Source organism: Erythrolamprus reginae, chromosome 2 (assembly GCF_031021105.1).
Source record: "Erythrolamprus reginae isolate rEryReg1 chromosome 2, rEryReg1.hap1, whole genome shotgun sequence".
Taxonomy (NCBI): domain Eukaryota; kingdom Metazoa; phylum Chordata; class Lepidosauria; order Squamata; family Dipsadidae; genus Erythrolamprus; species Erythrolamprus reginae.
The window spans coordinates 26,674,593-26,698,289 of NC_091951.1; the positions used below are offsets into that span (position 1 = coordinate 26,674,593).

At 40.4% G+C, this 23,697-nt stretch overlaps 1 pseudogene; it reads left to right on the forward strand.

Annotated features, from left to right (window-relative positions):
* Positions 1 to 23,697, forward strand: part of LOC139159271 (zinc finger protein 850-like) — a 38,884-nt pseudogene that overhangs the window by 8,156 nt on the left and 7,031 nt on the right.

The following is a 23,697-nucleotide window of genomic DNA, read 5'->3' on the forward strand; positions in this document are numbered from 1 at the left end:
TCCATAAGAATTTGAAAACACACTAGTGCCGACTGGCCTGGAGACACTAATCATTAGCTCCTGCCTATGGATGAAATGTTGAATGGAAAGTATGTTGGCAGACTGGAATGACTGTTTTTAAATTAAATTGGGGTTTTAGACTTGTTGCTTTTAGTTAATTATTGGATTTTAGAATTGTATTGTTTTTACATGTTGTAAGCTGCCCTGAGTCCTCAGAGGGGCGAGATACAAATCCAATTAAATAAAAAAATACTGTACATTTTACTTAGGTCTATGGTATTTGGGTGCATTATGGCCTCCATTCCTGAAAACAACCTGGTATTTCTCTGTAGTGTAGTTTTTTAAATTTTGGTCCCTACCTCAAGTAGCAGATCCCTTAATTTTTGGTTTCTGAAATATGAATGTATTTTATGTTTCTTGTCCCAGAAAAATCTGTGCCGTCCTGATTGTAAGTTATGCCCTTTTAGTTCCAGAAGTCTTTTATTTTTAAATTGTATCTATTTCCTGATCCGTACTAAGATTGAAGCTTGGTAATATAATTCAAAGTCCTATTGTCCGAATCCTCCACATTTTCTATTGTCTTGCAAACATTTTAAGCATTTTCTAGTTCTGGGGTTTTTTTTCCAGCCCAAATAAATTTGGATGTAATTTTGTCTAATTATCTAAAAACATTTTATCTAATTTTATTGGGATTGTCTGAAAATTATAGACAGTACAGTGGTACCTTGACATACGAGTTTAATTTGTGCCAGAGCTGACCTCGTATGTCGATCATCTCGTATCTCGAACAAATGCATTTAGATTTGGCTTTTCGCGCAGAGATAACTGGAAAAAAATGAATTCTTTCGCCACCTAGTGGACGCTCGGCTCATATCCCGAATTTGAGCTCGGGTGTCGAACAGAAATTTTGCTCATGTCGCAGCTCGTAACTTGAAATACTCGCATGTGGAGCAGCTCGTATCTAGAGGTACTACTGTACTGACATTTTGATTGTTGATATTATTCCAATTAGTGATATATGTAATTTGTTCCATTTTTTAAATTATGTTTCTATTTTTTTAGTAATACATTACACTTGTCATTCTTCATTGTAGTGCATTTTGATGTCATTATTATCCCTAGGTATTTCACTTTCTTTACAATTTGAATTTCTAAGTTCCTTTCCAACTCTTGATTCTGTATATTTGTCATGTTTTTGATTTTTTACCATCTGTCCAAATCCATTTGTATCTCCTTTAATACTTTTTGACCTATCTCTAACGGAACTTCAATAATAAATACCAAATTGTCTGCAAGCGCCTACATCTTGAATTCTTGTCCCCCTGTTGTTAGCTCTATGATTTCTGAATTTTTACGTATTTGCCTTAATAATGTCTCTAATTAAAAAATAAAAAGCAAGGGGAATAGCGGACATTCTCTCCAATTCTGTTTTTTTAACAATAATTTTTATTGAATCAATTTAAAATTAAAAGCAACATTACACACAAAAATATACATATATAAAAATCAAACATACATAAGACTATACAATAACACTAACAACATAAACCTAACCTAAAACATAAGATGGTATATAAAATCTGATAAGGAGGCCAGCCTGTAGTTTAGAGGCTAACAAGGCTTTACAAGGCTGCAGGTTCAAATCCCAGTAAGGGTATGGCTGGCTGATGAGAGCAAATAAGCTCAAAATAGTTCTTTATTAGTCTCCCTTCCTTTTCTTTATCAGCAAAAATATGTTACACACACACAAACAAACATATACACATACACACATTGCAGTGTTACGTATCGTTATCCTATTTCTATTCCTATATCACTATTTCCTTAATTTGCCAAAAATCTATATGTTTCTTATTTTAAACTTACGAACTTATTATCTGTAGTCATTCTCAATTTTGTCAGAAATTTTTACATTCCAGACATTTATACCAATTTTGTTTATTCACATTGTGTTTGAAGGGACATAGAAACATAGAAACATAGAAGACTGACGGCAGAAAAAGACCCCATGGTCCATCTAGTCTGCCCTTTTACTATTTCCTGTATTTTATCTTACAATGGATATATGTTTATCCCAGGCATGTTTAAATTCGGTTACTGTGGATTTACCAACCACGTCTGCTGGAAGTTTGTTCCAAGGATCTACTACTCTTTCAGTAAAATAATACTTTCTCATGTTGCCTTTGATCTTTCCCCCAACTAACTTCAGATTATTATAAAAATCAAATATACACACAAAACATACCATGCATAACTTGTAATGGCCTAGGGGAAGGAATATCTTAACTCCCCCATGCCTGGCGACAAAGGTGGATCTTGAGTAATTTGCGAAAGACAGGGAGGGGGGGCGTTCTAATCTCTGGGGGGAGTTGATTCCAGAGGGCTGGGGCCGCCACAGAGAAGGCTCTTCCCTTGGGGCCCACCAAACAACATTGTTTGGTCAACGGGACCCGGAGAAGGCCAACTCTGTAGGATCTTATCAGCCGCTGGGATTCGTGCGGTAGAAGGCGGTTCCAGATGTATTCTGGCCCAATGCCATGTAGGGCTTTAAAGGTCATTACCAACACTTTGAATTGTGACCGGAAACCGATCGGCAGCCAGTGCAGGCCGCGGAGTGTTGCAGAAACGTGGGCGAATCTAGGAAGCCCCACGATGGCTCTCGCGGCCGCATTCTGCACGATCTGAAGTTTCCAAACACTTTTCAAAGGTAGGGTTTGACCCAATCAACGTGAATTTCATTATTGAATGGATATTCAAACTTGGATCTGGGTAGTCTTCCATGTGTCAAATGAATCATGATTAATGTAATAGTTTATTGAAGCATTGTGGCATGTTTGCTTTTTCATTGTAACACAAACTATTTTCTTTTTTTTTCTCATCTTCTGCAACCATTTTATCCCCATGTCCAGTCAACGAAGCAGTGGAAGTGATGTGCCGGTGTCTGGAGGCTGTTGGGGCCTGGATGGGTGTCAACAGACTCAAACTCAACCCGGATAAGACGGAGTGGCTGTGGGTTTTGCCTCCCAAGGACAATTCCATCTGTCCTTCCATCACCCTGGGGGGGGAATTATTGACCCCCTCGGAGAGGGTCCGCAACTTGGGCGTCCTCCTCGATCCACAGCTCACATTAGAGAACCATCTTTCAGCTGTGGCGAGGGGGATGTTTGCCCAGGTTCGCCTGGTGCACCAGTTGCGGCCCTATCTGGACCGGGACTCACTGCTCACAGTCACTCATGCCCTCATCACCTCGAGGTTCGACTACTGTAATGCTCTCTACATGGGGCTACCTTTGAAAAGTGTTCGGAAACTTCAGATCGTGCAGAATGCAGCTGCGAGAGCAGTCATGGGCCTACCTAGGTAGGCCCATGTTTCACCAACACTCCGCAGTCTGCATTGGTTGCCGATCAATTTCCGGTCACAATTCAAAGTGTTAGTTATGACCTTTAAAGCCCTTCATGGCACTGGACCAGAATAACTCCGAGACCGCCTGCTGCCGCACGAATCCCAGCGACCGATTAGGTCCTACAGAGTGGGCCTTCTCCGGGTCCCGTCAACTAAACAATATCGGTTGGCGGGCCCCAGGGGAAAAGCCTTCTCTGTGGCGGCCCCGACCCTCTGGAACCAACTCCCCCCGGAGATTAGAACTGCCCCTACTCTCCTTGCCTTTCGTAAGCTCCTTAAGACCCACCTGTGTCGTCAGGCATGGGGGAACTGAGACATCTCCCCTGGGCATATACATTTTATGAATGGTATGTGTGTATGTACGTGTGTTTAGAAAATGGGGTTTTTAAATGTTTTTAGTAGAAATTTAGATTTGTTGTAAATTGTTTTTTTTTTTTTTTTTTTTCACTTTGTTGTGAGCCGCCCCGAGTCTGCGGAGAGGAGCGGCATACAAATCTAAATAAATACAAATACAAATAATTAAAGATACACTTTCATTTGAATTTTATAGATAAAGAGGATGGCAGTAAGGGCACAACCTTGTTGTGATTCTCGGAGGGATCCATAGAAGAGAGAAGCCCTACAAGTGCTCCGAATGTGGTAAATGCTTTAGCGAGCATGGCAACATGGACTCACACCAAGGAGAAACTGTTTGAATGTCCTGATTGTGAGAAATGCTTCAATCAGAAATACAGCCTGGTAACACATCAGAGGACTCACACAGGAGAGAAACCATTTGAATGCCCTGATTGTGGGAAATGTTTCATTCATAATTCCAACCTGGTTCAACACCAGAGAACTCACACAGGAGAGAAGCCCTTTGAATGTCCAGACTGTGGGAAAGGTTTCAGTCAGAATTCAAGCCTGGTTCAACACCAGAGGATTCACACAGGAGAGAAACCCTTTGAATGTCCTGAATGTGGGAAAGGTTTCACTCAGAATTCAAGCCTGATTCAACACCAGAGGACTCACACAGGAGAGAAACCCTTTGAATGTCCTGATTGTGGGAAATGTTTCATTTATATATCCAACCTGATTCATCACCAGAGGACTCATACAGGAGACAAACCCTTTGAATGTCCTGATTGTGGGAAAAGTTTCAGTCAGAATTCAAGCCTGGTTCGACACCAAAGGATTCACACAGGGGAGAAACCTTTTGAATGTCCTGATTGTGGCAAAAGTTTCGGTAACAATTCCAATCTGATTGAACACCAAAGTATTCACACAAGAGAGAAACCCTTTGAATGTCCTGACTGTGGGAAAAGTTTCAGTAAGAATTCTAGCCTGGTTCAACACCAAAGGACTCACACAGGAGAGAAACCATTTGAATGTCCTGACTGTGGGAAAAGTTTCAGTCAGACTTCCACCCTGACTCAACATCAGAGGACTCATACAGGAGAGAAACCATTTGAATGTCCTAACTGTGGTAAACATTTCAGGCATAATTCCAGTCTGGTTAGACACCAGAGAACTCACGCAGGAGAGAAATTGCATGTGTGTCTAGACCAGTAGTGTCATTGAGTTACTTTCACTATCGGTTTGGAAATGTGAGCATTCACGTGCCAGGTTCCTTAGAGGTCAGTAAGGGGCGTGCATAAGTGCAGCAGTGTGCCTTCCGTCCCCTGTCCAATTGTCTCTCCTTATCTCAATTATCTTTTCTTCCTTTCAAATATGTTCACCTATACAGTGTTCCCTCGATTTTCACGGGTTCGAACTTCGCGAATAGCCTATACCACGGTTTTTCAAAAAATATTAATTAAAAAATACTTCGCGGTTTTTTCCCTATACCACGGTTTTTCCCATCCGATGATGTCATATGTCATCACCAAACTAATAATTTTTGCAAATAAATAAAAAAAATAATTATTGTTAATCAATAATTATGTTTATAAATATCAGGATCACTAAGTGTCTTATTCAATGGTGAGTACCAGTAATAATGGTGAGTAAATGGTTGTTAAGGGAATGGGAAATGGAAATTTAGGGGTTTAAAGTGTTAAGGGAAGGCTTGGGATACTGTCCATAGCCAAAAATGGTGTATTTACTTCCGCATCTCTACTTCGCGGAAATTCGACTTTCGCGGGCGGTCTCGGAACGCATCTCCCGCGGAAATCAAGGGAACACTGTACTTTTATATCTTTTCTTCTATTCCGAACTGGTGTGAACCGGCAAAATACCATCACTGGTCTAGACTGTGGGAACAATATTAATATTATGGTTAACCTTATAAACGATGTCAATATATATACAATAGGGAGAAAACATTTTTGTGCCCAGACTATGGATGGTGCTTTAGGAAACCTTCCATTTGGGGTGAAATACATCTAGCTCGTGTTTGCTGGTCGCGCTGGCGGTGGGTGGTTGGATGAGCTGATAGCGCCGGCAGCAGGAGGCTGCGCCCCATCCCCCAACCTGGGACGTCATCACACCACTGTTTTGACCCTCTGGTTTATCTGCAGAAGGCTTTGTGCATGCGTAGTTGCCAGTTGCCAGCGCTAGTGAAGTTTGTGCACCTATTAGCAAGTCGGTAGGAAAGGTAAGTGCATTTTACTCCAGCCTTCCACTCTTTTTTTTAAATATATAAAATAATTTTTATTTACATATATACAATGAGACAATAACAACAAACAGTACATTTACATAATATATATATATATATAAAAAAAAAAGCAAGCAAGAGATGTTTCTTCTTTCCTCCTATCGTAGGAACTGTTGACAGCGTCCTGTTTTAATTCTTGGCGGTGTTAAGACCAGTGGTTTGAGTTATGTGTTATTATAGTTAAGTTCTTATAATGTAGGTTCTATCAAATAGACAGAACCAAAATTGTATTGATTATTTAAGAGTTATTCTTTGTAATATTTCTTTATCTCGCAGCACTGTGAAAAGGTGTTTTTTATTTAACCAGGTGTAAAAAACTTCCCATATTTGGTAATATTTCGTTTTTTCTTTTTCTTTTAGTTCCATTGTTAGTTTATCTGCTTCAGCACAGTCTAACATTTTTTTTTATTAAATTCCGTTCATTTGGCATATTTTCATTTTTCCAAAATTGTGCTATGGCTATTCTCGTTGATGTTATTAAATGTTGCATCAAATAGTAGTGTTCCTTATTCATCTGGTTTTCAATAATACCAAGCAAAAATATTTCTGGTTTCATTTCTAATTCAATCTTAATTATTTCTTTTATCCACTTTTGGAGTTTGTGCCAAATTTCTTTAACTTAGTTTGTGTACCTATTAGCAAGCCGGTAGGAAAGGTAAGTGCATTTTACTCCAGCCTTCCACTCTTATGACACACAGGAAAATCCACATGAGGCTCTAAGTCAGGGGTCCCCAAACCTTTTACACAGGGGGCCAGTTCACTGTCCCTCGGACTGTTGGAGGGCCGGACTATAAAAAAATACTATGAACAAATCCCTATGTACACTGCACATACCTTGTTTTAAAGTAAAAAGCAAAATGGGAACGTACTATTTAGAGGGGGGAGAAGATCTGAAATTCATATATGTTTATGTTTTGTTTTTAATTTTCTTTTGTTAACATCTGATTGGCTATACAAGGTTTTGTTGGCTTATGAAAAATGTATAAAGAAAGAAGGAAGCACTTTGGCATAATGGTTAATAAGTTAGAAATATAATTGGTGTTGCACTTTTTGAAGGAACATTAAGGAGGGAATTTAATTAAAAGAAAATGAATGTAACTGGATGACAAAATTAGAAAAAAACCTTTTGCAACTTTTTTGATGATTGATATTAGTTACTAACAAAATACCACATTTTATTAATGGAAAATTAGATGGTACACTGTGTTGTTTGAATGTATGTTGAGAGAAAAATTAAAAAAAATTAACCCCCCACAAAAACAGTCCTTCCTTCCTCTGTCCCTCCATTTCATTCTTCCTTCCTTCCTTTCTTCCTTGTTCCCTCCATTTCTCCTTCTTTCCTTCCTTCCTTCCCTCCTTCATTCCTCTCCACTTCTCCTTCCCTCCCTCTCTTTCCCTTTTCTTTCTTTCTCTCTCTCTTTTCCCTGTGCTCTTGTCACTCACTGGCGGGCCGGATAAATGGCCTCAGTGGGCCGCATGTGGCCCGCGGGCCGTAGTTTGGGGACCACTGCTCTAAGTGATGAGTGTAGCGAAGACTTGAATTTCATACATTGTTTGCAATTTTTAAATCCCCCCCCACACAATTCCATTCTAATGTCAATTTGCACGTACCTTAAGTATAAAATCACATACATATTTATACATTTTAATTAAGTCAAAGATCAGTATCTTATTATGCACCTAATTTCTCCTCCTATGCATCAGTCTATTTTTCTTTCTGTTCCAGTCCCCTCCCTGTATCCCTATCTCCTTTTTACTCCTTTCCATTCCACCTCCTCCTCGTCTCCCTTTTCCTTTCTACTTCCTCTTCCTTCCTCTTTGCCTTTCCCTGTCTGTTATCCTGATTCATCTCGTATTGGACAGACTGAAAGTATATTCCAAACTTTTAAATCAATGATGCCTTTCCCAAAGTTATTATTTTTATATCATTTCTATGTCTATAACTTCTTAGTCTAGGTATATGTTACCAGTCTAATGCTGCATCCTCTTGGCCTAGTTTTTTTTTCCTCCTGGGTCAACCTTAATTGCTATGGCTTAGCTTTACAAAATAGTTGTTATCTCTCATATCTCTTAATTTTGGCCACATTGCTTCTCTCCCTTCCTTAATATCTTTACTCATCACTTCCTTTTCTTTATGTCTATCATTTTCTTTATGTCTATCATTTTTCTTTATGTCTATCATTTCTAAATGCCCAAGAAAAACATCAGCATTATAATTGCCAGTTTATATTAGTCATAATAATTATTTATTCTAACATCTCATCACCAGCTCAAGATTGACTCAGCCTTCCATCCTTCCGAGGTGGGTAAAATGAGAACCTGGATTGTGGGAGCAATATGCTAGCTGTCAACTATTTACGAAGTCTGCACTACTATTACCACTAGTTTTTTCTCATCATTCCTATCACCCATTTCCTCCCACTTATGACTGTATGACTGTAACTTGTTGCTTGTATCCTTAAGATTTTTATTAACATTGATTGTTTCCTCGTTGCTTATTTGACCTCTATGACAATCATTAATTGTTGTACCTCATGATTCTTGACAAGTGTATCTTTTATGTACACTGAGAGCATATGCACCAAAGACAAATTCCTTGTGTGCCCAATCTCACTTGGCCAATAAAGAATTCTATTCTATTAACAAAGGCAGAAAGCAGCCCCAATAGCTCCCAGCAGATGCCTGAAGTCTTTAAAGAAGGGGCGGCGAGAGGCGATTATGGAAATGAGATTGGGCAAAGGAAGCGGCAGGCGAGAGGCGATTATGGAAGCGAGAGGGCGAAGGAAGCGATGGGCGAGAGGCGATTATGGAAATGAGATTGGGCAAAGGAAGCGGCAGGCGAGAGGCGATTATGGAAGCGAGAGGGCGAAGGAAGCGATGGGCGAGAGGCGATTTTGGAAGCGAGATGGGGTGGCTGCGGTGATCCAAGGAAGCGGCAAGCGAGAGGGGAAAGTGGCAGCAAGACGGGGTGGCTGTGGAGAGCTCCTTGGATGCGCCATTCTCCCTCTTCTCCAATGCCTTCACACTTTGTCGTGACGGTAGCAGAAGGGATGGGGGGGGTGGAGACCCCGCACGGCAAAGCCTGGCTCCAATTTCCTTGCAATCATAGAAACATAGAAGTCTGACGGCAGAAAAAGACCTCATGGTCCATCTAGTCTGCCCTTATACTATTTTCTGTATTTTATCTTAGGATGGATATATGTTTATCCCAGGCATGTTTAAATTCAGTTACTGTGGATTTATCTACCACGTCTGCTGGAAGTTTGTTCCAAGGATCTACTACTCTTTCAGTAAAATAATATTTTCTCATGTTGCTTTTGATCTTTCCCCCAACTAACCTCAGATTGTGTCCCCTTGTTCTTGTGTTCACTTTCCTATTAAAAATACTTCCCTCCTGGACCTTATTTAACTCTTTAATATATTTAAAGGTTTCGATCATGTCCCCCCTTTTCCTTCTGTCCTCCAGACTATACAGATTGAGTTCTTGAAGTCTTTCCTGATACGTTTTATGCTTAAGACCTTCCACCATTCTTGTAGCCCGTCTTTGGACCCGTTCAATTTTGTCAATATCTTTTTGTAGGTGAGGTCTCCAGAACTGAACACAGTATTCCAAATGTGGTCTCACCAGCATTCTATATAGCGGGATCATAATCTTCCTCTTCCTGCTTGTTATACCTCTAGCTATGCAGCCAAGCATCCTACTTGCTTTCCCTACCGCCTGACTGCACTGTTCACCCATTTTGAGACTGTCAGAAATCACTACCCCTAAATCATCATCAGAGCCTGCAAACTTAAAAGTGCTTGTTTTGGCCGCTATTCATAGCAGCAGCAGCCAAGAGTGAAGCGAGGGTTCGTAAGTGGAAAATGGTTCATGAGAAGAGGCAAAAACCCCGTAAACACCCGGTTCGTATCTAGAGAAGTTTGTATGTATAGGTGTACCACTGTATTTGAGTGCCTGCCAGAAAAAGGAGGGGAGGGTGTCAAGTTATTTCCCAAAGCATCAAAAGTCAGGACAAGAAACATTGGATGAACACTAATCAAGGAGAAAAGGAACTTTTTCTTTTTATCTTACCTTGTGTTGTAAGTAAAAAAAAATTTAGATTATTTTAATTGGGTGAGGGTTTCTAGGCTAGTTTTAAATTAGAGAGGATGTCTAGCTTAATTGTTTTATTGTGCTGTTTTTTAATGAACTAAGAGGGGATTACTTTTAGGGATGGATGAATGACAATGGATGGGAGGTTTTTAATTAATTACTGGGGTGGGTGGGGTTAAGAACAGATGATTGTGAATGATTGGATGGAGAGTACGAGTGGGATGAATGAATTGTATGGAGGGGGAAGCCTGCCTGGTATTGTAGAGGCAGGAGGAGCTGGGGAACCTATCTTTGGGTGGTGAAGGGCTGGAACATTCTGGTCTTGCTGAGGAGACACCAATATGTCGGAAGACATGGGTTAGGCCACTCTCAGGGAACAAGAGCTCACTGATTGAAAGCGAACCCTTGCTCTGGCCTCATGTGCTCAGCCCGGGATACTGGTGACAAGCGAAACCCAGACCCTGGGCTCAGGCTGTTGCTATTCAATGCCAGGTTGGTTGTAAATAAAGCTCCCCTCATCCCGGATTTACTCCTGGATGAAGAGGCTGACCTGGCATGTGTGACTGAGACCTGGCTGGGCCCAGAGACAGGGTTTCCTCTCCCTAAAATTTGCCCAGCCAGGTTTCAGGTGTGGCACCAGCCAGGGCCCCAGGGAAGGTGAGGAGGAGTGGTTATTATAGCCAAGAAGACCGTTAGCCTAGCAGGCTTGCTGCTCCTGAGATAGTGGATTGTGAGTTGCCTTTTTGTGAAGTTGGATCTAGAGGTTCAAGTAAGCTTGTTGCTGATGTACCTGCCTCCGAACTGCCTGTCAACAGCCCTGCCTGTGCTACTCGAGGAGGTAGCCGGGCTGGCGGTGGAGTTCCCAGGACTTATTATCTTGGGGGACTTACACCTACTGTTGCTTGGCGAATATTCTGGGTTGGGGCAGTAGTTGATGGCCACCATGGGAACCATGTATCTGACCCAAGTAATTCAGGGTCCAACTTACGGGGTGGTGGTGGTGAGACACACTCATAACATGGTATTCCTCTCTGAGCAGTTGAGTAATGATCTGAAATTAAGGGTCTTATATTAATTAATCTATTTATTTATTAACTATTTATTTATTAACTATTTATTTATTTATTTAGTTAGTTAGTTAGTTAGTTGGTTGGTTGGTTAGTTATTAGTTAGTTAATAGATTTGTATGCTGTCCCTCTCCGAGGACTCGGAGCGGCTCACAACAAAAACAATACTAATCCAATACTAAAATGATTTAAAACCCTTAATATAAAAACAATCATACATTTCATACAGACCATGCGTAAAGCGGAAGTGGCCCAGGGGAATCAATTTCCCCATGCCTGACAAGAAAGATGAGTTTTGAGGAGTTTGCGAAAGGCAAGGAAGGTGGGGGCAGTCCTAATCTCCGGGGGGTGGGAGTTGATATATTAATTATCTTTTTATTAATTGGATTTGTATGCCGCCCCTCTCCGACCAGTCGGGGCGGCTCACAACATATATAAAAACATAATAGTACAGCATATAAAGGGCAGCATATAAATCCAAATAATAGCAATTACAATAACAACAACAACAATAATAACAACTACTACAACTGCAACAATTACAACTTAGAATTAAGGAAAACCTTCCTAACAGGGAGAAGAATTAACCAATGGAACATCTTGTCTTCAGAGATTGTGGTTGTGTCATCACTGGAAGTTTTTTAAAATAGACTAGATTGTCATTCATTTGAAATAGGGTCGCCTGCATCAGCAGGGGGTTGAACTGGAAGCTCTATTCTGATTGATCTTGAAAGCTGCAGCTTTGAATTTGCTGCGGGAGCAGCAGGAACAGGTCAATGTGGGCAGGAAGAAAAGCCAGTTTGTATAGTGGTGGAAAGCACCAGGTTAGAGTCAGAGAAACACTCAGTTCCAATCCCATCTGAAGCCCCAAAACATCTATTCAACCTTGCCCAGTCCTCTCAGCACTAGGAAACTGGGGCAGGGTGGGGGGATCACTTCCAAAAGCTCTTGCCAGGGAAACTGCAAACCTGGCAACAAGACTGACCCAAAGGCACAAAAAGCAGGCATCCAGTTTTACTATAGCAATTTGTAAAGTCGGTTGCCGGGAGTAGAAAACGATCATCTACCATCTTCCAAACTCCTTGGTGGAGCCTGAAAAATCGTGTTTTTTCCACCTCCAATCGCTAGATGGCGATCAGGTAACATCTCTGCCTAGAAAGTCATCCACTCTTACCAAGGAAACTGCAAAGCCAGGCATCAAGACTGATCCAAAGGCACAAAAACCGAAGAGAAGTAGCGTCCCGTTTTACTATTTAATTTCCCGCAGTTTCTAAAGTCGGTTGCCGGGAGTAGAAAACGATCTGCTGCCAGGTAATCAGTGAAAACATATTCAAAGTGTTTTTCCACTTCCAAACGCTAGATGGCGATCAGGTAACATCTCTGCCTAGAAAGTCATCCACACTTCAGTGCCCTCTGCTTGAATTTTAAAAAAGGAGTTTTTAAACCATAGAGTATTCTAATGTTAGAAAAGATGGGAGAAGAGGAGAATCGCAAAGGAATTTTCTCTTCCGGATCACTCATGGGAGGAAGCTGGCGTGCGGAGTGGCTTTTCTGCTCTGCCAAGGATCGAAGCAGCAGCTGGAAGGTGAGTTGAGAGCAGGTGGGAGGAGAGTTGGGCCATTTGGTTTCCTCCACGGCCTGGAAGCAGAGAAGCAACTGGGCTGAAGCATGTCAGCTGTTGCAGGTTTCCCTCCTGCCCAAATTTAAACCCACTGGTGCTGCACACTGTGAAACCGGTGGCTGCAATATTCTGCTGGTGGGAAGACTTTAAAAAGTCCCTTTTAAATTAAGGTTGATTCTTTGGGAATGGCTCCCTCCAGGGGTTTCGGGTGCAGATTGCACAGCCGTTTGTTCTGGATCGAATGAGGTTTTAGGAAATTAGCACCTACCCCCCTCCTATAGGAATAGAATATGTTAGGACACATTAAAAAGACAGAATGTTATATACGGATATCCTTGGCTGAGAAACATGCTTTTAGGCAGGAAAAAGACTCAGTAGCCCCCATCTTTGTCAATGTGCAATTAATGGCACAACTCACTCACCCAGTTTGACAGGCTGGTATAGAGTCTCCTGTTTGAGCAGAGGCTGGATTAGAAGGCCTGCAAGGTCCTTTCCAATTCTGTTATTTTCTTCTGTTCTTCCGGTATGATATTCTTTATGTCCTGATAAGTAAAACCATAGAAATCAAAGAGTGTATACTTACTTTTTCACTTGACTGTATTTGAAAATAACCCTCTGCATTGCTAAGAATAGAAACATAGAAACATAATTTGTGATTGACTCATAATTTGTGATTGACTCATAGAAACATAATTTGTGATTGACTCAGTTAAAGAGTTAATTTCAACACTGAATGGATATTCTAACTTGGATTTGTGTAGTCTTCCATGTGTCATGATTAATATAAGAGCTTCTTTGACTATTGTGGCATATTTGCCTTTTCATTGTAATGTTAAGTGTTTTCTTTTCTCATCATCTGCAACCATTTTATGCACAATTAAAGATGCACTTTCCTTTGAATCTTATAGACAAAGAGGAAGGCAGTAAGAGCACCCTGGACAACTGAGGATTACAGGCAACATTGAATAGCGAAGCAAGTCAGTCCAGAAATCAAAATATTTTCCATTTCCTTCAGAGAGGGACACAATTCTTTACCTTCATCAGCAGGTGAGAGAGAAACGGGAAAATTCAGGATGAGATTTTCAGCTGGGAAAAGTAGAGTGAGAAATTCAAGCATAACATTACATGAAAAGTCAAGGGAGATTATTTTTCCATTCAGCAAAGGAGGGAAATATCTTTAAGTTACAGGGGAGGAAAAGGTCTCTTGGAAAGCCACGTAGAGCAGAGAGTGTTGCAGGCCTTTCGCTGGGAGGAAGAAAACAGGTTGAATCAAAGTTTCAATCGACAAGGGATAATAATAATAATAATAATAATAATAATAATAATAATAATGATTATTATTATTATTATTAATTAGATTTGTATGCCGCCCTTCTCCATGGACTCACAACAGGGCGGCTCACAACAGTGATAAAAACAATATATAATGACAAATCTAATAGTTAGAATCTAAAATAACAATAGTATATTTAAAAAGTCTAAAAAACAAGGAACCCCAATACATAAAAACATAAATAATCCATATATTTTGCCTCCTTAGGAACATTAGTTGTGGAAAAGCTGGATCAACATGCCTGTTGTGGGAAACATACAACTTGCAAATCACAGCTGATTATGCCCGAGAGGATCCAAACTGGAGAAAAGGCATACAAATACTCTGAACATAGCAAAACCTTTGATCAGAACAACTCTGTTGTGGATCTTGGAAGGATCGATACAGGAGAGAAGCCATACAAGTGCACACAATGTGGTAAATGTTAAGCAGTCATGATACACCAGAGGACTCACACCAGGAGGAAACCATTTGAATGTTCTGTTTGTAGGAAAAAGTTCACTAAAAATTCCCACCTCATTACGCACCAGAGAACTCACACAGGAGAGAAACCATTTGAATGTCCTGAGTGTGGGAAAGGCTTCAGTCATAATTCCAACCTGGTTGACCACCAGAGAACTCATACAGGAGAGAAACCATTTGAATGTCCTGAGTGTGGTAAAGGTTTTAGTCAAAATTCCAGCCTGGTTCAACACCAAAGGATTCACACAGGAGAGAAACCCTTCGAATGTTCTGACTGTGGTAAAGGTTTTAGTCAGAATTCCAGCCTGGTGACACACCAGAGTACTCACACAGGAGAGAAACCCTTTGAATGTCCTGTTTGTAGGAAATGTTTCACTACAAATTCCAGCCTAGTTAAACACCAGAGGATTCACACAGGAGAGAAACCTTTTGAATGTCCTGATTGTGGAAAATGTTTCAGTCAAAATTCCACCCTGGTGGAACACAAGAGAACTCACACAGGAGAGAAACCTTTTGAATGTCCTGATTGTGGAAAAAGCTTTAGTCACAATTCCAGCCTGATTCAACACCACAGAATTCACACAGGAGATAAACCCTTTGAATGCCCTGTTTGTGGGAAAAGTTTCCGTCAGAATTCCAAACTGGTACAACACCAGAGGATTCACACCGGAGAGAAACCTTTTGAATGTCCTGATTGTGGAAAAAGCTTCAGTTACAATTCCAGCCTGGTGGAACATCAGAGAACTCACACAGGAGAGAAACCCTTAAAATGTTCTGATTGTGGAAACAGTTTCAGTACGAAATACACCCTGGTTCAACACCAGAGGATTCACACAGGAAAGAAATCTTTTGAATGCACTGTTTGTGGGGAAAATTTCAGTAATAATTCCAACCTGGTTCAACACCAGAGGATTCACACCGGAGAGAAACCCTTTGAATGTCCTGTTTGTGGGAAAGGTTTCAGTCAGAATTCCGGCCTGGTGAAACACCACAGGATTCACACAGGAGATAAGCCCTTTGAATGTCCTGATTGTGGAAAAAGTTTCAGTCAGCGTTACAACCTGGTGAAACACCAGAGGATTCACACAGGTGAGAAACCTTTTGAATGTCCTGATTGTGGAAAAAGCTTCAGTCACAATTCCAGCCTGGTGGAACACCAGAGAACTCACACAGGAGAGAAACCCTTAAAATGTTCTGATTGTGGAAAAGGTTTCAGTACGAATTACACCCTGGTTCAACACCAGAGGATTCACACCGGAGAGAAACCTTTTGAATGTCCTGTTTGTGGGAAAAGTTTCAGTCAGAATTCCAGCCTGGTGAAACACCAGAGGACTCATACAGGAGATAAACCATTTGAATGTCCCGATTGTGGAAAAAGTTTCAGTCAGCATTACAACCTGGTGAAACACCAGGGGACTCACACAGGTGAGAAACCTTTTGAATGTCCTCTTTGTGAAAAATGTTTTAGTGATAATTCCATCCTAGTGTTACACCAGAGGACTCACACAGGAGAGAAACCCTTTGAATGTTCTCACTGTGGGAAAAGTTTCATTAAGAATTCCAGCCTGGTTCAACACCAGAGGATTCACACAGGAGAGAAACCCTTTGAATGTCCTGACTGTGGGAAAGTTTTCAATCATAATTCTGGCCTCGTTGAACACCAGAGGAGTCATACAGGAGAGAAACCCTTTGAATGTCCTGACTGTAGTAAAAGTTTCAGTCGAAATTCCGGTCTGGTTAGACATCAGAAGTCTCACACAGGAGGGAAACTGTATGAGTGTCTGGACCCGTAGTGATATTCAATTACCTTCATTATCGGTTCGGAAATGTAAGCATTCATGTGTGCCACTTCTGCACCTGTGCAGAGCATCCGTGATCATGTCCAGGCGGGTGAGCAGAACCTGCTTTCTCCGCTACCAGTTCATTTGACCTGGTTCGAACTGGCAGAATACCACCACTGAACCAGAATCTCAGTACTATGGTTAATCTCATAAATCATACATACATACAAAGTGGGCAAGAACTGGGCAGTGAATGTGAGAGATATCTCAGTGGACAAAAAACTAAACATGAGCCAATAATGTGCAGCAGTGGCTAAAAAACCAACAAAATCTTCAGCTGTATAAATAGATGTTCTGTCGAGCTCTCTGGTAGAATCCTCCCAAAAATTCACAGGTACAAATTTCAGACACACACAAGTTTGAAAATTCAAAACAATGTTCTTTATAATGAAAATTCACTTAAACCAAGCCTTCTTTTTGTATAGCAAAGAGCACTGGTCTCCAAACAAACTGGTAATTTGTACAAGTCCCTTATCAGTTCTGTGATACTTAGCTTGCAGCTGTGAGGCAATTCACAGTCCTTCTTTCACAAAGTGAAACACACTGGTTTAGTTTCAAAGTGGGGGAAAATCAGCACACAAAAGGTCAAAGTCAGTAAAGCAGTCATGAAACACAACGATCAGATAATCCTCCACAATGGCCAAACCCACAGGCTGCTACTTATAGCAGCCTTACTAATTGCCACAGCCCCACCCAACCACAGGTGGCCTCATTTTCTTTGATAATAATCTCTCAGTTGTTGTTGCCTATGCATTGCTCTCCGCATGCGTGGCTGTATCATTAACTCTTGTTCTGAATCCAAGGAGGATCTAGATAATTGATCTCCTTCTGAGCTGTCTGCCACACTCTCTTCCTCCCTGTCACTCATGTCTTCTTGGTCAGAGGAGCCTTCATCAGCAGATTCCACCCGGGGGCAAAACAGGCCCTGCAGCATGTGGATGTCTCCCCCACATCCACAGTCCTTGGGGCAGGAGCTGGGGCAGAGCTAACCACAACAATAGAGGAATACATTCCAAAACAAGGGTAGTGCTAATATCACTCTATAATACCCTAGTTAGACTACACCTAGAGTGCTGCATTTAGTTTTGGTCACCACATTACAAAGGAGACATTTATACTCTGGGAAAAGTGCAGAAGAGAGCAAGATTGCTCTCTTCTGCACTTTTGCTAGAGTATCAGAATGATAAAGGGACTAGAAACTAAAATATACGAGTAAAGGTCGCAGGAACTGGGAATGGATAGTCTAGCAAGGAGGAGGTTCCCGAAGGACATGATAGCAGTCTTCAAATACTTGAGAGGTTGCCACAGGGAGGAGCAGGTCACATTATTTTCCAAAGCACCAGAGAACCAGACAACGAGCAACGGTTGGAAGCTGTCCAAGGAGAGGTTAAACCTGGAAATAAGGAGGAACTTTCTGACGATGGGAGCAATCAACCAGTGGAAAGGCTTGCCCACAGAGGTGGTGAACGCTCCAACACTAGAGACTTTCAAGAAAATACAGTAGTACCTCTAGATACGAGCTGCTCCACATGCGAGTATTCCAAGTTATGAGCCACGAGGGGAGAGAAATTTCTGTTCCAGACCCGAGCTCAAATTCGGGATATGAGCCGAGCGTCCACTAGGTGGCGCAAGAATCCTTGCTTCTGGTTATCTCGGAGGGGAAAAACAAAGTCTAAAGCCATTTGTTCCAGATACGAGTTGTTCGACATACAAGCTCCCTTCTGGAACGAATTAAACTTGTATCTAGAGGTACTACTGTACTGTACTGCTCTTTGACTGGTGTGATATCGGGTCCCTTGCACCAGCGGGGAGTTGGACTAGATGACCTGCAAGGTCCCTTCCAACTCTAATAATTACATAATTAAATAAATAAAACCATGTCCTTATACAGAAAAGGGAAATAACATTTTAGTGCTCCGAGTATGGACGGTGCTTCGGGAAACATTCCACCATTATCGTACAGAAGAAAATCCACGAGGCCCAAAGTGGTAAGTCTCCCCCACATCCACAGTCCTTGGGGCAGGAGCTGGGCCAGAGCTAACCACAACAGTAGAGAAATAGAAAATATGATAGAAAAAATTCAGATTGGAACAAATATATGGGCGGGCCATCATCCAGTAATAACAATCTTAAAAAAATAGAGAAAAGGAATAAAAGACGGGCAATGAATCCAAAAGTAATAAAAGTGAAAAATTACATTACGTATATGGAGAAATTATAAAAATGTTTTTCTAAAAGAAAACTGGAATAAAGAAACAACACAAAATATGTGGGATACCACTAAAGTATTTATTAGAGGGCTGTCAATAGCATCTACAGTTAGGAAAAAAAGTAAAAATAAACAAGTAGAAGAGATTCAAAACCAAATCAAAAATTTAGAAAGTAAAATGCCAACAGACCCATATGATGAAAGACTAGGAGAGGAAAGAGATGAGCTTAAACATAGAATAAATCTAATAACTGAAGTAGTAGTAGTGACACAAAATAGCAAAGCAAAACCACTTTGAAGATGTAAATAAAATAGGTGAATTGCTAGCATATAAATTAAAAAAAGAAAAGGAAAAGAAATATATCCAGCAACTAGAAAATGAAAAGGGGATAATACAATTCACACTAGAAGAAAAGGAAAAGATAGCAAGGAAATATTATCAAGGACTTTATCAAAAAAGAAGAAACTGAGAAAGGAAAAATAAAAGAATACCTAGAGGAAACTGAATTAGAAGAAATATCTGAAATGAATAGAGAATAGAGAGGTGCTAGACCAGAAGATAACAGCAACAGAACTAGAAAGATCAATTAAAAAACAAGGTACGGTAATAATAAAATTCCAGGACTGGATGAGACTGAACGCTACAAAGAGCTACAAAACATTTTGAAAGATTTGGTGTAGACCACATACAATGAGGTTCTAGAATTAGGCAAATTGCCCCAGTCGTGGACTGGGTTACTAATAACATTAATACCAAAAGACACCACAGCAAAACAAAAAATTTCCAACTATAGACCTATAGGCTATAGACTATAATCTATAGTCCTTGGGTGGCATATTAATATTATTATTAATAATAATAATAATAATAATAATAATAATATGGCATTGCTAAATGTCAACTATAAAATATTTACAACAATCATGACAGACAGACTAAAGCCAATATTAACGATTGGATCAGTCCAGATCAGAATGGATTTCTGCCAGATAGACAAATCAAAAATAACACAAGGACAATATTAAATACTCTAGAGTTCTATGAGACCCACCCAGGGAAGTCCATAGCATTAATGTTTGTTGACGCCCAGAAGGCATTTGACAATGTAAATTGGGAATTTCTATTTGAAAAATAAACACAAATGAAATTTGGAAAGAAATTTATTAGAATGATTAAGACAACTTATATTAAGCATAAATTGGGGCGGGAGTTTTTGCCCCCGCCCAGAGGGGGTCCGCAACTTGAATATTCTTTTCAATTCACAGCTGAGCTTAGAAGACCCTCTCTCGGCTGTGGTGAGGGGAGCGTTCTCACGGGTATGCCTGGTGCACCAATTGCAGCCCTATTTGGACAGGGAGTCACTTCTCACAGTCAGTCATGCCCTTATCACCTCGAGGTTCAACTACTGCAATGCTCTCTATGAAATGTTGTATATATGGTCAGGTACCTGGCTCCTTTTATGTAGTGGACTTGTGCAGAAGCTCAAAAAATGTGGATACAAATTCAAACTGGATCCAGAAGTTACTGAAAAGGACTGTTGAATTAAAACTTGAGATATTCCTTCCGGGTATTCTTCCAGATGATTATAATAGAGAAGAAACACATTTCATTATTCACATAATTACCATGGTGAGAACGGTATATGCACAAAACTGGAAATTGAATAGGATACCAAGTGAAAGAGAAATATTAAGAAAGGTTATGGATTGTGCAGAGATGAATGAATTAACTTTCAAACTTAAAGATGAGGAAGATTTGGATTACTATAAAATTTGGGGAAAGTTTTATGAATGGATGGAAAATAAAAATAGTTAAAATAAATAGATATTTTTTTGCTTTAGGAAAGGATGTATGTGAATTAGAGATTAGTTATTAGAACCTTGATGAAAAAAGGAAATGGTGGTAGCATCCGATTATGTAACACAACTCTAAGTTACTTATTTTAAATATATAAAATGTAATGATACGTGTTAATTAGTTTAAATGGTGGAGTATTGGAAGTTGTTATTTGATGAGAAAATTGTTATATAGATATTAGATATTGAAGCTGTATTTGTGTAATTGTTATAGGTTAAATGTTTTTAATGAATAATTATTTGAACTGTTTGGAGAAAATTCATTTATTTAATTGAAAATAGTTTCACAAGATGTTCCAGTACGGGGTTATTTAAAAAAATAGTTTTATATATGTTTAATGGTAAGCATTGATATATTGGTCTTTTTTTTAAACTCATGGATGTTTTATTTTAAGGTAGACAAAAATAAAAAATATTATACCCCCCCCCCAAAATTAAACTAGAATAGGTTTGAAATGGAATTTAAGATCTAAGAATATGATTATTATTAGAATTGAAAAATGAAGAAAAATTGCTTAGTCTGTCACTTTTAAAATTGAAAGTAGCTATTGAAATTACATTTTAGCCTTTTTATATATACAGTGTTCCCTCGATTTTCGCGGTGGTTACGTTCCAAGACCTCCCGCGAAAGTCGATTTTCCGCGAAGTAGTGGTGCGGAAGTAAAAACACAATTTTTGGCTATGGACAGCCAAAAACTACCCCCACGCACCCTTTTTCAAGACAGCGCAAGGAGCCGGGCTTGAAATTAGGGCAGGGAGCGACGAAAGTGCGGAGGCCGGCAAAGATTGCTTTGAATGTCGGCTGCCCCCGCCCCCCCAGCGCCTCCGGCTCCCTCGCCGCTACCACCCGCCCGCCCGATCCACTCCTCTCACCGGCTTTCTTCGGACACGAGTCCTCCTGCAGCAGCGCTGGCGGCTACGGCTTCTCATCCTCCTCATTCGGCCGGTAACCGCTCTGAGCGCTTTGAGAATGCCTGCCTCGCCCCTCTCACAGTCCCTTAGCTGAGAGCACTTTCGTCCCAGCTATCAGCGAGGGGGCTGCAGGAGAGGTGGGGCAGGCGTTCTCACAGAGAGGGAGAGGGAGAAAGAGAGAGAGAGCAAGAGGGGGGAGAGTGGAAGGTAGAGAGAGAGAAAAAATGGTAGAAAAAGGGAGAAAAAAGAGAAATGAGAAAATTATTGAAGCAGAGAATGACAAGAAAGAGAGAAAGAGAGAGAGAAGTGACTCTTGGTGATGACGTATGACGTCATCGGGTGGGAAAAACCGTGGTATAGAAAAAAAACGTGGAGTATTTTTTAATTATTATTTTTTGAAAAACCGTGGTATAGCCGTTTCGCGAAGATCGAGACCGCGAAAATTGAGGGATCACAGTAGTTTTTAAAATTAGTTTCTTTTTCCTTAGACTGAATAATTTGTGGTTTGAAATGTGATTTAGGATACTCTACTATTTTTATATAAGAGATTTCACAAACATATTGTTATTCATTGAAGGTATACATGTTGTTATGTACATTTACTTTTAAGGTGGAAAAAAATAAAAAAAAATTATATGAAGTGGCGTCCCATTTTACTATTTCATTTGGCTCAGTTTCAAAATCCGGTTCCTGGGAATAGAAAATGTACTACTGCCATGTAATCAGTGGAAACATCTTTCAAATGTCTTGGTAGAGTCTGAAAAATTTTATTCTACCTCCTGTTGCTAGATGGTGATCAGGTAACATCTCTGCCTGGAAGGCTATTCATGCATTAGTGCCATTTAGGGGTAATGATTTCTGACAGTCTCAAAATGGGTGAACAGTGCAGTCAGGCAGTAGGGAAAGCAAGTAGGATGCTTGGCTGCATAGCTAGAGGTATAACAAGCAGGAAGAGGGAGATTATGATCCCGCTATATAGAATGCTGGTGAGACCACATTTGGAATACTGTGTTCAGTTCTGGAGACCTCACCTACAAAAAGATATTGACAAAATTGAACGGGTCCAAAGACGGGCTACAAGAATGGTGGAAGGTCTTAAGCATAAAACGTATCAGGAAAGACTTAATGAACTCAATCTGTATAGTCTGGAAGACAGAAGGAAAAGGGGGGACATGATCGAAACATTTAAATATATTAAAAGGTTCAGGAGGGAAGTGTTTTTAATAGGAAAGTGAACACAAGAACAAGGGGACACAATCTGAAGTTAGTTGGGGGAAAGATCAAAAGCAACATGAGAAAATATTATTTTACTGAAAGAGTAGTAGATCCTTGGAACAAACTTCCAGCAGACGTGGTAGATAAATCCACAGTAACTGAATTTAAACATGCCTGGGATAAACATATATCCATCCTAAGATAAAATACAGAAAATAGTATAAGGGCAGACTAGATGGACCATGAGGTCTTTTTCTGCCGTCAGACTTCTATGTTTCTATGTTTCTATTTGTGCTTCCCCTAAAAAAAGGCATTTTTAAACCATAGAGTATTGAAATGCTGGAAAGGATGGGAGGAGAGGAGAACCGTAGAGGAATTTCCTCTTCCTGATGACTCAGGGGAGGAAGGTGGAATGCAGAGCAGCTTCCGTGCGTCATGAGATTTCGCTCCCTACCCATGTGCAGGAACCAAATCTTGCTCAGGGAAGCATGCATGCCCGCTCGCGCTTGCACCTGCCACTTGCTCAGAACTGCACGCGTTACAGACCAGTAGCGGCGCTGGCAGGGATTCCGACACTGATGCCAATGCCACTGCAAAATGGGCAGCCACTGAGCTCTCCCCTCATGACATAGAAACATAGAAGACTGACGGCAGAAAAAGACCTCATGATCCATCAAGTCTGCCCTTATACTATTTTTTGTATTTTATCTTAGGAGGGATATATGTTTATCCCAGGCATGTTTAAATTCAGTTCCTGTGGATTTACCAACCACGTCTCCTGGAAGTTTGTTTCAAGGATCTACTTTTTTTCAGTAAAATAATATTTTCTCATGTTGCTTTTGATCTTTCCCCCAATTAACTTCAGATTGTGTCCCCTTGTTCTTGTGTTCAGTTTCCTATTAAAAACACTTCCCTCCTGAACCTTATTTAACCCTTTGACATATTTAAATGTTTCGATCATGTCCCCCCTTTTCCTTCTGTCCTCCAGACTATACAGATTGAGTTCTTGAAGTCTTTCCTGATACGTTTTATGCTTAAGACCTTCCA